Genomic DNA, 14,196 nt, shown 5'->3' with positions numbered 1-14,196 from the left:
TCTTCCTGAGACGGTGCACACCTGGAAAAGGCAGGGTCCTCTGATTTAGAGTGAGTGCGTGTGCTCAGGGTGGGGGGAAATGTCTCACACTAGAAAAGCTCCAACTTAACCCCCCAAATTGAAAAGAAAGTCAGATGGCAAGGCCCACTGTGCAATGTGGTATTCTAAAGTAGATGGAGAAGCAATTGCTTCCATTCTAATGGGTTAGCCATGGACACAGCAGCCTGCCCTCCTGGTCCCTCAAAAAACACGTCAGCAATTGGATCATGCCGGCCACGCTCCCTATCTCTGTGCCAGCAGGATCTTATCTTTCCTTTCTGACTTTGTGTAAATCCTACCTTCCTTACAAGGCTTTCTTACCTTTCTGGCCTACAGGCATCACTTTCCTCTGAATCACTACAATTATTTTTAGACAGCAGGATTCATCTTAGTTCTGAATCCTACATGCACTGGCTTAGAGGCTGCAGGCGAACGTCTGTTCTCTGCACCGAGATCATAAACTCCTGAGGACACCAGCTCTCTTGGGATGACTTGATATCATCTACAGCTTTAGCTCCAGGCCACGCCACCAAGTCCTCCTAATCGCCACCACCCAGTGCTGGAGGTTATGCAGAGACATCTGGCAAGACACGAGCAATAAAAAAACAAAAGGCTCAAAGAATTTTCTTTTCCTGTTAAAAAGAAATGTGCATTTACCTCCATAACACTTTGCTGATTAAATTCATGCTGCTAATTTCCGTGAAGCAAGAAACACCATCTGAGGAGAAGATAGTTTCTGAGTCTTTCACAAAGTCCAAGAAAGAATCTCTTAGCACAGAAGCACATCTTTGTTTCTTCATCAGCAAAATGACCATAATTTCCACCAGATGATGTTTATCAGATCAGATCACCTGTCATTCTAAGTAGGCTGGAAATGTGCCTGCTTTCTTTCCTTCCTCTCTTTCCTTTTATTTTTAATAGTGAAAATTTTCATATTTAGAATTAGCCAGCTGAACTCAGTTTAGATGACCCCAATTTTGTTGGCAACATCCAAAGGATCATAGGCAGGAATCAGTGGACCATTCCTTCTTCTTTCCATCAGGCCTGATCAGGGCATTGACCTTGGCCAGGTCAATGTCATGGAGCTTCTTCACAGCCTGTTTAATCTGGTGTTTATTGGCGTTGACATCCGCAAGGAACATAAGTGTGTTGTCTTCTCTCTTCTTCAGGGCTGACTTGGTGGAGAGGGGAACTTAATGATGGCATCGTGGTCAAGCTTGTTTCTCCTAGAAGCGCTCTTCCGAGGATATTTGGGCTGCCTTCCGAGATGCAGTGTTTTGGGCCACTGGAAGGTGGGTGACATCTGGATCTTTTTTTGTGGCTGTAGACACCTTTCAACACTGCTTTCTTGGCCTTCAAAGCAGCTTTGGGAAGGGCAGGGGTTCCCTTCTTCACCTTCCGTGCCATCTTCGTGAAAAGGGTGTCTTTCTTGCCTTTCCATAACAATGCCAGGTGCTGTTCTACATTTTGAGAATATTCACATTTGTGGTGAAGAGAACAAAAACCCTGCCCTCATGAAGCTGACATTCCAATGGGAGAAACAGACAATACCTGTATGAATAAGTACTGATTATCAGGTTGTGATCTGTGCTATGGATAAAGATTAATCAGGGAAAGGAGCTAGAGAATAATGGGAGAATGAAGAGATACAGTGATCAGGTGACATTTGAATGGAAAATTGAAAAAAGTGAGGGAGAGAGCAGTGCTCAAGTAAAGAGCACCCAGACAGAAGGAACAGCAAGTGCATGGCCCTGGGGCATGTCTTGTCTGGTGTATTTAAGAAATAATCAGGAGAACCATGAGTCTGGAGCAGAATGAGCAAGGAGAAGGGTAGAGCCTTCACCAGGAACCAAATCAGTGGTAGCTTGATCTTCGACTTCAACCCTCAGAACTGTGATAAATAAATGTCTGTTATTCAAGCCAGGCAGCATATGACATTTGTTATAATGGTCTTAACAGGTGTTAAGGAAATACCAAAGGTGCATGAAGGATGGTGTGACCATAGAGAAGTGGAGAAAAATCTCCCAAAGAAGATGACCTTTAGCAGGTGCTTTTAGTCACTTCTATCTCTTAAGACAATTTCTATCATTTAATGGAAGTTCTGGCTGAGATTGCTTAGTGCAAGTTCATTTTCTTCAAAATGGTGATATTCTTACTTATACATTTTTATTTTACACACTCTTTGCATGAACACCCAGAATCCACACCACATCTGGCTCCATTAAGATATTTTTGCATCTCTTTATTCAATAAATATAACAGCATTTCTTTGAACTTCAATTAATTCAGTGATCATTGAATCTACCTCTTTTACAAAGTAACAGTTACGAGTGTGTTTTTTGGGAGGAAAACCCTCTAAGAATAGATATTCCGATAAAATATATTTTGTCTTGTGTTCATTTTGTTCATTCTTCTGCCTAAAGTCCATTAGCCATGTCAGTCCTAAGAAGGAAAAAGGAGTCAAAGTCCTTCTGCGAATAATGTTTATGTTCAGTTCCTCAGGTTATGGTCTCTGTAGTAGGAGCCCCACTTCTCCCCAACATGCATCCAGATAAAGTCAATCTTACACCACACGTTATTAAAATATTTTCTCTACCAGAAAGCAAATAGCCTTTTTAGTAAGAGAAATCAAACAAACAAAAATAAATGTCTTCTCCAAAATAAAGAAGCAGGAGATGAGTTTCTCAAGTGGGCTAAATTAAGGCTTCTGGAGCTCAAGTTTACATCGCAGTTTTACAGATTTTGTTGATGGAAATGCGTTTGTTGTTTAGTTTCATTTTGCTATCTTGTTTCACAGTAAGAAAAGTCACACTACTTGCAAAACTGAGAAACTTATTAGAATCCTGTGGTGTTTGCCTGCTTCAATTTTCACAGGGTAGAGCCAATGTGAGGGGAAGGATGGAGCTGTGAACAGGAAATGTGAAACCTCTGCAAGAATTCACAGCTGGAGATGGCAGAGCTGGGCTGCTAGGAAACACCTTCCCACCTCAGCATCCTCCTACTCCTGAAACAAAGGTAATTTCAGGAGTTGGTCTTGCCTGGAAAATTGCATCTAGAGCTGAGGTCTTAGTGCTGGATTGGAAATGCACAATACAGTTAAGAAACTGCTGTGGAAGACACCAGACTCCCCCACCAGGAAGCCTACTCAAGACACTGGACAAGCCCCACCACAGGGGGCAGAAGGCAGAAACAAGAAGAATTACTACTAGGCAGCATAGGGAAAGGAGAGAGAAAATCCTATAAGTTAGACAAAATGAGAAAACAAAGAAACACCATGCAGGCAAAGGAGCAGGAAAAAACTCACAAGACCAAATAAATAAAGAAGAAATAGGAAAATTGCCTGAAAAATAATTCAGAGTAATGATAGTAAAGATGATCCAAAATCTTGATAACAAAATACAGAAACTACAAGAAACAGTTAATAAGGACTCAGAAGAACTAAAGAGCAAACAAACAATAATGGACAACAAAATAACCGAAATTAAAAATACTCTAGAAGCTATAAACAGCAGAATAACTGAGGCAGAGGAACAAATAAGTGAGTTGGAAGAGAGAATGGGGGAAATAATTACCACAGAGCAGGAAAGAGAAAAAAGAATAAAAAGAATGCAAGACAGTCTCAGAGACCTTGGTGACAACATTAAGCACACCAACATTCGAATCATAAGCATCCCAGAAGAAGAAGAAAACAAGAAAGGGTCTGAGAAAATATTTGAAGAGCTTATAGTGGAAAACTTCCCCAACATGGGAAAGGAAATAATTAATCAAGTCCAAGAAGCACAGAGAGTTCCATACAGAATAAACCCAAGGAGAAATATACCAAGGCACATATTAATCAAACTAATGAAAATTAAACACAAAGAAAAAATATTAAAAACAGCAAGAGAAAAGCAACAAATAATATATAAGGGAAAAGCCATAAGGATAACAGCTGACCTTTCTACAGAAACTCTGCAGGCCAGAAGGGAATGGCAGGATATACTGAAAGTCCTGAAAGAGAAAAACCTACAGCCAAGAATATTCTACCCAGCAAGAATCTCATTCAGATTTGAGGGAGAAGTCAAAAGCTTTACAGACAAGCAAAACTTAAGAGAAATCAGCACCACCAAACCAGCATTACAACAAGTGTTAAAGGAAATTCTCTAAGTAGGAAACACAAGAGAAGGAAAATACCTACAAAAACAAACCCAAAACAATTAAGAAAATGGTAATTGGAACACACATGTCAATAATCACCTTAAATGTAAATGGATTAAATGCTCCAACCAAAAGACACAGACTGGCTGAATGGATACAAAAACAAGACCCTTCTATATGCTGCCTACAAGAAACCCACTTCAGACTAAGGGACACATATAGACTGAAAGTAAAGGGATGGAAAAAGATATTCCATGCAAATGGAAGTCAAAAGAAAGCTGGAGTAGCAATATTCATATCATACAAATTAGACTTTAAAGTAAAGACTATTAAAAGAGACAAGGAAGGACACTACATAATGATCAAGGGATCAATCAAGAAGAGCATATAACAACTGTAAATATCTATGCACCCAACACAGAAGCACCTCAACACATAAGGCAAATGCTAACAGCCATAAAAGGGGACATCGACAGTAACACAATAATAGTAAGAGACTTTAACACCCCACTTACATCAATGGACAGATCATCCAAACAGAAAATAAATAAGGACACACAAGCTTTAAATGACACATTAGACCATCTTGACTTAATTGATATATATAGGACATTACATCCAAAAACGACACAACACACTTTCTTCTCAAGTGCACATGGAACATTTTCCAGGATAGATCACATCTTGGGTCACAAATCAAGCCTCGGTAAATTCAAGAAAATTGAAATCATATCAAGCATCTTCTCTGACCACAAGGCCATGAGACTAGATATCAATTACAGGAAAAAAACTGCAAAAAATACAAACACATGGAGGCTAACCAATATGCTACTAAACAACCAAGAAATCACTAAAGAAATCAAAGAGGAAATCAAAAAATATCTAGAAACAAATGGCAATGAAAACACAACCACCCAAAACCTATGGGACACAGCAAAAGCAGTTCCAGGAGGGAAGTTTATAGCAATACAGTCCTACCTCAAAAAACAAGAAAAATATTAAATACACAACCAAACCTTACACCTAAAACAATTACAGAAAGAAGAACAAAGAAACCCCAAAGTGAGCAGAAGGAAAGAAATCATAAAGATCAGAGCAGAAATAAATGAAAAAGAAAGGAAGGAAACAATAGCAAAGATCAATGAAACTAAAAGCTGGTTCTTTGAGAAGATAAACAAAATTGATAAACCATTAGCCAGACTCATCAAGAAAAAAAGGGAGAAGACGCAAATCAACAGAATGAAAAATGAAAAAGAAGTAACAACTGACACCGCAGAAATGCAAAAGATCATGAGAGACTACTACAAGCAACTATATGCCAATAAATTGGATAACCTGGAAGAAATGGATAAATCCTTAGAAAAATACAATCTTCTAAGACTGAACCAGGAAGAAATAGCAAATATGAACAGACCAATCACAAGTATGGAAATTGAGACTGTGATTAAAAATCTCCCAACAAACAAAAGCCCAGGGCCAGATGGCTTCACGGGCGAATTCTATCAAACATTTAGAGAAGAGCTAACACCTATCCTTCTCAAACTCTTCCAAAATAGAGCAGAAGGAGGAACACTCCCAAACTCATTCTACAAGGCCACCATCACCCTGATACCAAAACCAGACAAAGATGTCACAGAAAAAGAAAATTACAGGCTAATGTCACTGATGAATATAGATGCAAAAATCCTCAACAAAATACTAGAAAACAAAATCCAAGAGCACATTAAAAAGATCATACAAATCAACCAAAAAAAAAAAAAAAAGATCATACACCATGATCAAGTGGGGTTTATCCCTGGGATGCAAGGATTCTTCAATATATGCAAATCAATCAATGTGATACATCATATCAACACATTGAAGGATAAAAACCACATGATCATCTCAATAGGTGCAGAAAAAGCTTTTGACAAAATTCAACATCTATTTATGACAAAAACTCTCCAGAAAATGGGCACAGAAGGAAATTACCTCAACATAATAAAAGCCATATTTGAGAAACCAAAAGCCAACATTGTCCTCAATGGTGAAAAACTGAAAGCATTCCCTCTAAGAACAGGAACAAGACAAGGGTGCCCACTCTCACCATTATTACTCAACATAGTTTTGGAAGTTTTAGCCACAGCAATCAGAGAAGAAAAAGAAATAAAAGGAATCCAAACTGGAAAAGAAGAAGTAAAATTGTCACTCTTTGCAGATGACATGATATTATACATAGAAAACCCTAAAGACTCTGCCAGAAAACTGCTAGCACTAATTGATGAGTTTAGTAAAGTAGCAGGATACAGAATTAATACACAGAAATCTCTTGCATTCCTATACACCAACAACAGAAGAGCAGAAAGAGAAATTAATGAAACTCTCCCATTTACCATTGCAACAAAAAGAATAAAATACCCAGGAATAAACCTGCCTAAGGAGGCAAAAGACCTGTATGCAGAAAACTACAAGACACTGATGAAAGAAATCAAAGACGATACAAACAGATGGAGAGATATACCATGTTCTTGGATTGGAAGAATCAACATTGTGAAAATGACTGTACTACCCAAAGCAATTTACAGATTCAACACAATCCCTATCAAATCACCAATGGTTCTTTTCACATAACTAGAACAAGAAATCTCATGATTTGTATGGAAATGCAAAAGACCCCAAATAGCCAAAACAATCTTGAGAAGGAAAGACAAAGCTGGTGGAAACAGGCTTCCTGACTTCAAACTATACTACAAGTCCACAGTGATCAAGTCAGTATGGTACTGGCACAAAAACAGAAAGGGAGATCAGTGGAACAGAATAGAGAACCCAGAGGTAAACCCAAGCACATATGGGCACCTTATCTTTGAGAAACAAGGCAAGAATATACAATGGAAAAAAGAAAGTCTCTTCAATAAGTGGTGCTGGGAAAATTGGACAGCTACATGTAAAAGAATGAAAGTAGAACACTTCCTAACACCATACACAAAAATAAACTCCAAATGGATTAAAGACCTACATGTAAGGCCAGACACTATCAAACTCCTAGAGGAAAACAGAGGCAGGACACTCTATGACATACATCAAAGCAAGATCCTTTCGGACCCACCTCCTAGAATCATGGAAATAAAATCAAGAATAAACAAATGGGACCTCATGAGACTTAAAAGCGTTTGCACAGCGAAAGAAATCATAAATAAGACAAGAAGACAACCCTCAGAATGGGAGAAAATACTTGTTAACGAAGCAGCAGACAAAGTATTAATCTCCAAAATATACAAGCAGCTCATGCAGCTTAATACCAAAAAAGCAAATAACCCAATCCACAAATGGGCAGAAGACCTAAATAGACATTTCTCCAAAGAAGACATTCAGATGGCCAACAAACACATGAAAAGATGTTCAACATCACTAATCATTAGAGAAATGCAAATCAAAGCCACAATGAGGTATCACCTCACACAGGTCAGAATGGCCATCATCAAAACATCTAGAAACAATCAATGCTGGAGAGGGTGTGGAGAAAAGGGAACTCTCCTGCACTGTTGGTGGGAATGTAAGTTGGTACAGCCACTATGGAAAACAGTTTGGAGGTTCCTTAAAAAACTAAAAATAGAACTACCATATGATCCAGTAATCCCACTACTGGGCATATACCCAGAGAAAACCATAATCCAAAAAAGAAACATGTACCACAATGTTCACTGCAGCACTATTTACAATAGCCAGGACATGGAAGCAACCGAAATGCCCATCAACAGATGAATGGATAAAGAAGATATGGCATATATATACAATGGAATATTACTCAGCCATAAAAAGGAATGAAATGGAGCTATATGTAATGAGGTGGATAGACCTACAGTCTGTCATACAGAGAGAAGTAAGCCAGAAAGAGAAAAACAAATACTGTATGCTAACTCACATATACGGAATCTAAAAACAAAAAACAAAAACAAAAATGGTACTGATGAACCCTGTGACAGGGCAAGAATAAGGATACAGATGCAGAGAATGGACTGGAGGACACGTGGTTGAGGGGGCTGGGAGCAAAAGGGAAACTGGGACGAAGTGAGAGAGTAGCATAGACATATATACACTACCAACTGTAAAATAGAGAGCTAGTGGGAAGTTGCTGTATAACAAAGGGAGATCAACTCGATGATGGGTGATGCCTTAGAGGGCCAGGACAGGGAGAGCAGGAGGGAGTCACAGGAGGGAGGGGATATGGGGATATATGTATAAATACAGCTGATTCACTTTGGTATACCTCAAAAGCTGGTACAAGAATGTAAAGCAATTATATTCCAATAAAGAGCTTAAATAAACAAATAAATAAATAACCTGCACTTAAACATTAAAAAAAAAAAGAAAGAAAGAAACTGCTGTGGAAATGCCAAGAGAGGACATTTGAATCATCAGGTGGTTTTAAAATGCCAAGTAGAACCGCTGAGCAATGGGGTTGAAATGAAAAAATGCTACACTAAGTCAATAACTGTGTTTGTTTTTATTCAATTCTTTGTGAGGCATCTTGGACAATATTCCTAACAGGCACACTAGGAAAATCTAGTGCAAAAATCACAGAGGTGCAAAAATCACACCAAAAATCAATTAGAGACATAGGCTTTGGGAAATATAAATTGGAGCAGACGAAAAAATTAGATTAAAATTCCCAAAAGTACTAGAGAAAACTACAGATCCACCCCAAAGAGGGAAGCCAGTGGATAACCAGTAAATTAAACTGATAATGATAGGAAAATTTTTCTAAAATAATATTTCATTTTTTATTGAAGAGAAAAAAGCTCTTTACCATGGGAACCTGTCCACATGGCTTAAAACTACGACACTGGCTGGAAAACATGTCACAAATGAACATTGTGAGTTTCCTAAAGACACTCACCTGTTCCACTTGGTTACAGAGTCTCCAAGGAGAGGGCCACATGCTTATGAATGACAAATCTATATTGTTCGGCAGAGGAAAACTACCTTTTCTCTCATTCCCTTTGATTGGCTGTTTTAACCTAAGAATAAAAGATTCGTATAGTTTTCCAAGTGTCAACCTGATTCAGAAGGGAAACTGACTCAACCAATATCTGTCAAGTAATCCTTGCTAATACAGACCCTAAGGTCTCCCTGGTAAATGTGCTCATTAACAAAACTTTGACAAAGCTTATAAGTTGCCCTGCGTTATTTTAAATAAGTAACAAGAACAGTTGAAAAAATTCCCTTCGCCAGAAAATTAGATCATTATGTAAATGCCTAAAGTTCTCTTTGACCTTTGACCCACAACAGGCTCCTGGCAACTCCTGCTAGTTTGCCTGGGTTCTCCGATCCCTTGTCTCTAGCGTGTACATACTAGACACATTTATTTTGTGGTATTTGTGTTTCATAAGTGGAATCATGTTGTACATACATTTCTGAATGTTGTTTTTGTTCACTGAGCATGGGGTATAGAACTTTCCATGCTCATACAAACAGACGTGCCTTAATCTTTTTGATCAATGCATAGTATTTCTTGTGAATTTTACTATGTACGTTGCCATCCTCCATTGGCAGACACTTAGGGTTTTTTTTTTTTATAGTTATCTGCTTTTATAAAAACTCCTCAATGAGCATCTTTTCACATGCCTCCTTGAGCACTCCTCAGAGTGTTTTTTCCAGAGTAGAAACAGACAAGAGAAACGTCTTTGCTTTTCAATCACTGTGCTAAAGTAGCGAGGAATGAAGAATGCCATGTATGCACCTATTGGAATAAAAGAAATACAATTACAACTCTCCCAAAGAGAACCAGAAAGCTATAGCAGATTGATTTGGAGCAGATTCTTAAAAGTCAGAGATTCCTGGGTTCAAATCTCAGTCCCAGTTCCACATTGAAAACAGTCTGCATCCCTCCGTGGAAATGGCAAAATATGTAATAAAACGCCTAAAGAAACCTATGTAACTGATTAAAAACATGAGGCAGATCTAGATATACTAACCTGGAAGTGTGTAACTTTAAAAAATTTTCTTAACTTTTCCAAGGCTTAGTTTCAGCACCACAATGTAGAAATAATAATTTTTAAATGTATCTACAGCATAGAGTAGCTGTACAGATTAAATGATAGAGTAGTTACAAAGCACTTAGTGTACCACCTGAAACAGCATAAGGGCTAAATAAATATTAGCTTCCACTATAATTCTTCATGTGTCCCAAAATGGTGGAGATATTTCAACAACTCAAGGCCACTTATTGACCGCAATCATTTATGAATCTCCTACGATATGGACGAGGTTTCATGCTACCTGACTTGAGGAAAACACAGATTAATGAAACAATCTTTGTCCTCGAGGGTCCTGGGCGTATACCTGGGCATAAACATCATGCTGACACCAACCTTAACTTAAAGGGGACCATAGTCAGTATCATCAGAGAATGTCATAATAGACGGCTGCTACGTTATCTGCTCAGCACCACACCTTCCTTTTAGAAATAGCTTCCCCCTTCTTTGCAAGAACTGTTCTTCCTCCAGTCTCAACATCACTGTGAGGAGAGCCAACCATAGATATCAACTGACCACAGCTGACAGGTCAGGAAATATGTGTGTGACTTAGTCATGTGACCCCAGCCAGGCCAATCAGATAATTTTTCACACTAAGAATGAAGAGAAAGGGGTGGATCTTCTCTAACAGCAAAGGCATGAGATGGGAGGCTTGGGTGCTCTTTGCAGGGGCACAGTGACAAGAACAGAAGCAGAAACAAAGGAAAGCATGATGGGATTTGAGGCCTGCTTCTGGAGTCCAGCCTTAACTCTGCCTTTTGGTGATGGCATGGGACATCATTCGCTCTATGACAGCAGGGATCCTACATGTTTTTATGTACTAATGTATCCCCAGCATCTAGAACAGTGCCTGGCACAAAGTAGACATTTACTATGTATTTCCTGAATGAATGAATGAATGAATAAATGAGGCTGTAATAGATCCCTCTTTTTTCTAAGCAAGTTAAAATGGTATTCTTTCCTTGCAACCAAATCCAGAATTATTCTTGGTAAAGTGGAATTTTTTACAATCCTACCTAGAAGAAAAGAGAAAGGGAGGCAAGGAGTAAGGAAATATACCTCCGAATGATATCCTGAGCCACTAGGATGGTGACTCCAGATATAACTCCAGACCAGATCCTGCCAGAGTCCCATCCACCACAAACCCAGAGATATTTCCAGTTTGGGTTATTAAAATCTCTCGTGTAGGATTTAGTCTGGTTAAATAAAACACAGGTCTGTCTACCTGGTTTCCAAGACTGCAGATTTTAGAAACTGGAAATCAAAAGACAGGCTGTCCATAAAAAAGAACGAAATAATGCCATTTGCAGCAACATGGATGGACTTAGAAACTGTCATACTGAGTGAAGTAAGTCAGACACAGAAAGACAAATATCATATGATATAGCTTATATGTGGAATCTTAAAAAAAGGTGTACAAATGAACTTATTTACAAAACAGAAATAGAGTGACAGATGTAGAAAACAAACTTATGGTTACCAGGGGGTAAGGAGGGGAGGGGGTAAACTGAGAGATTGGGATTGACATATATGCACTACTATATATAAAATAGATAACTAATAAGGACCTACTGTATAGCATAGGGAACTCTACTCAATACTCTGTAATGACCTGTATGGAAAAAAGAGTCTAAAAAAGAGTGGATATATGTAAAAAAGCAAATACAACAAAAACAAAAACAGTCTGTCATCTGTCTGCTTCCATCCCCCCTATTTGTATATGTCTTTTTATTTTTCCTTCACTGGATCAACATATAAATAACTGGCCAGGCAGTTAGAGACTGGCGGAAATCTAAGAGGCTGGCATTGAGCTCACTGTCAATAGGAAATTCACATGAATGAGCTCAGATCGGCAGTGGTTTGATGTAATATCCAGGCAGTGAATAACTTGCAAACCCCTTGGCAGATATGAAACACACAGCTTACTGAGAATCACATCATTATTGAAAAATTGCACAATATCACTCAATGTGCATGACAGGTTGCCACATCAATATATGAAAACAAAATAAAAGATTGCTTCTCTGGCTGTTAGCACTGTGGCAGTTTATCCAACTGGCCTGAGAAGATTCCTTGAGTGGCAATATATATGTTTTATTCGTTAACATTCATTAACTACCTAATATAGGCTGGGAACTATAATAGGAGCTAATGGGCAGAGAAGAAAAATTGGGTGCAGATCTCAGTCTGCAAACTAAGACTCTAGCAGATGGCTAAGACATATTCACCAATTGTCACATACTTTTGACCAAATGTAAAATTCGGAGGAAAGCCAAAGTGAAAATGAGATAAATGAAAACATTTGGATATTGAAATCTATTAAGGAACTACACACATGGGAAATCCTTGAATGTGTGCTGTAAAAGCAGACCTGGCACTGATGACTTTATTTCTTCAAGTGTGTATGCTTTGACCAGTTTCTATTATTTGCCAAATAATTCCACAGGATGGCCCTCTTATTCAGATGGCTGTGGCACAACATCTGTGTAGCTATTACTGGGAGGAGTCTTCCAAAAGATAACCAGTGGAATCATTTCATCCATGAGAACAGTAAAGCAGAGCTGTGCCACACTGGCTGATGTGAGATCACTGAACACTGCAGTGGATCAGGTCTTAGAGACCATCTTCTAGACCAGGGTTCCACAGAGTGAGGTCCTGGCAGCAGCATCACCTGGGAACTTGTTAGAAATGTGCATTCTTGGCCCTATCCCAGACTTACTGAATTAGAAACTTTGCGGTGGGGTCTATCAATCTGTGTTTTAACAAGCCCTTCAGGTGACTTTGGTGCACACTCGAGTTCAAGAACCACTGATCTAGTTTCTTACTTTAGAGATGAACATACCTACTCCCAGAGGTAAAACAAGTTGGCCAAAAAGAATGACAAGAACTGGGTGGAAATCTCACACAGCATGAAGTAAGGTTGCTTTTGGAATACCAGAGAACCATCACCTCAAGCCTCAGCATTTTTATTAGTGAGGCTCTTCACAGGAATTACTTGACCCACTCAAACTGGATAATTTTTTTTTGTACTTGTACAGATATGGGTTGAAGTATAAGGAAACCTCAAGGGGTAGTGTAATAACATAGAGCTGGTAACATTAGAAGAGCAGGTACCACGCCTAGGCCTAAAGGGGAAAAGGGACAAATGAAACAGGCCATGTAGAAAAGGAAGCCTTGAAAAGTGCAGTGACAACATTGGAAATCAACTACACTTTAATTAAAAAAAAAATTAAAACTGAAAACAAAAAACAACATCCCTAAGACCATACACAAAAATAAACTCAAAATGGATTAAAGACCTAAATGTAAGGCCAGACACTATAAAACTCCTAGAGGAAACATAGGAATAACACCCTTTGACATAAATTACAGCAAGATCTTTTTTAACCCACCTCATAGAGTAATAGAAATAAAAACAAAAATAAACAAGTAGGACCTAATGAAACTTAAAAGCTTCTGCACAGCAAAGGAAACTATAAGCAAGACAAAAAGAAAACCCTCAGAATGGGAGAAAATATTTGCCAATAAATCAACAGCCAAAGGGTTAATCTCCAAAATATATAAACAGTTCATGCAGCTCAATACCAAAAAAACAAAAAACCCAATCAAAAAATGGGCAGAAGATCTAAATGGGCATTTCTCCAAAGAAGACATACAGATGGCCAAGAGGCACATGGAAAGCTGCTCATCACTAATTATTACAGAAATGCAAATCAAAACTACAATGAGGTATCACATCACACCAGTTAGAATGGACCATCAGAAAATCTACAAACAATTAATGCTGGAGAGGATGTGAAGAAAAGGGAACCCTCTTGCACTGTTGGTGGGAATGTAAATTGATACAGCCACTATGGAGAAGAGTATGGAGGTTCCTTGAGGAACTAAAAATAGAGTTACCATATGACCCAGCAATCCCACCACTGGGCATATACCCAGAAAAAACCATAATTCAAAAAGACACATTCACCCCAATGTTCATTGCAGCACTATTTACAATAGCCAG

General features: G+C 38.6%; 1 pseudogene; it reads right to left on the bottom strand.

The window, feature by feature from the left end:
* Positions 1-1,000: 1,000 nt before the first annotated feature.
* Positions 1,001-1,446, bottom strand: LOC130855818 (60S ribosomal protein L23a-like; annotated as a pseudogene).
* Between the last annotated feature and the right edge of the window lie 12,750 nt (positions 1,447-14,196).

The sequence above is a fragment of the Hippopotamus amphibius genome, chromosome 6 (assembly GCF_030028045.1).
Source record: "Hippopotamus amphibius kiboko isolate mHipAmp2 chromosome 6, mHipAmp2.hap2, whole genome shotgun sequence".
NCBI classification, from domain to species: Eukaryota; Metazoa; Chordata; class Mammalia; order Artiodactyla; family Hippopotamidae; genus Hippopotamus; species Hippopotamus amphibius.
This window is presented reverse-complemented; position numbering and strand designations above follow the sequence as displayed.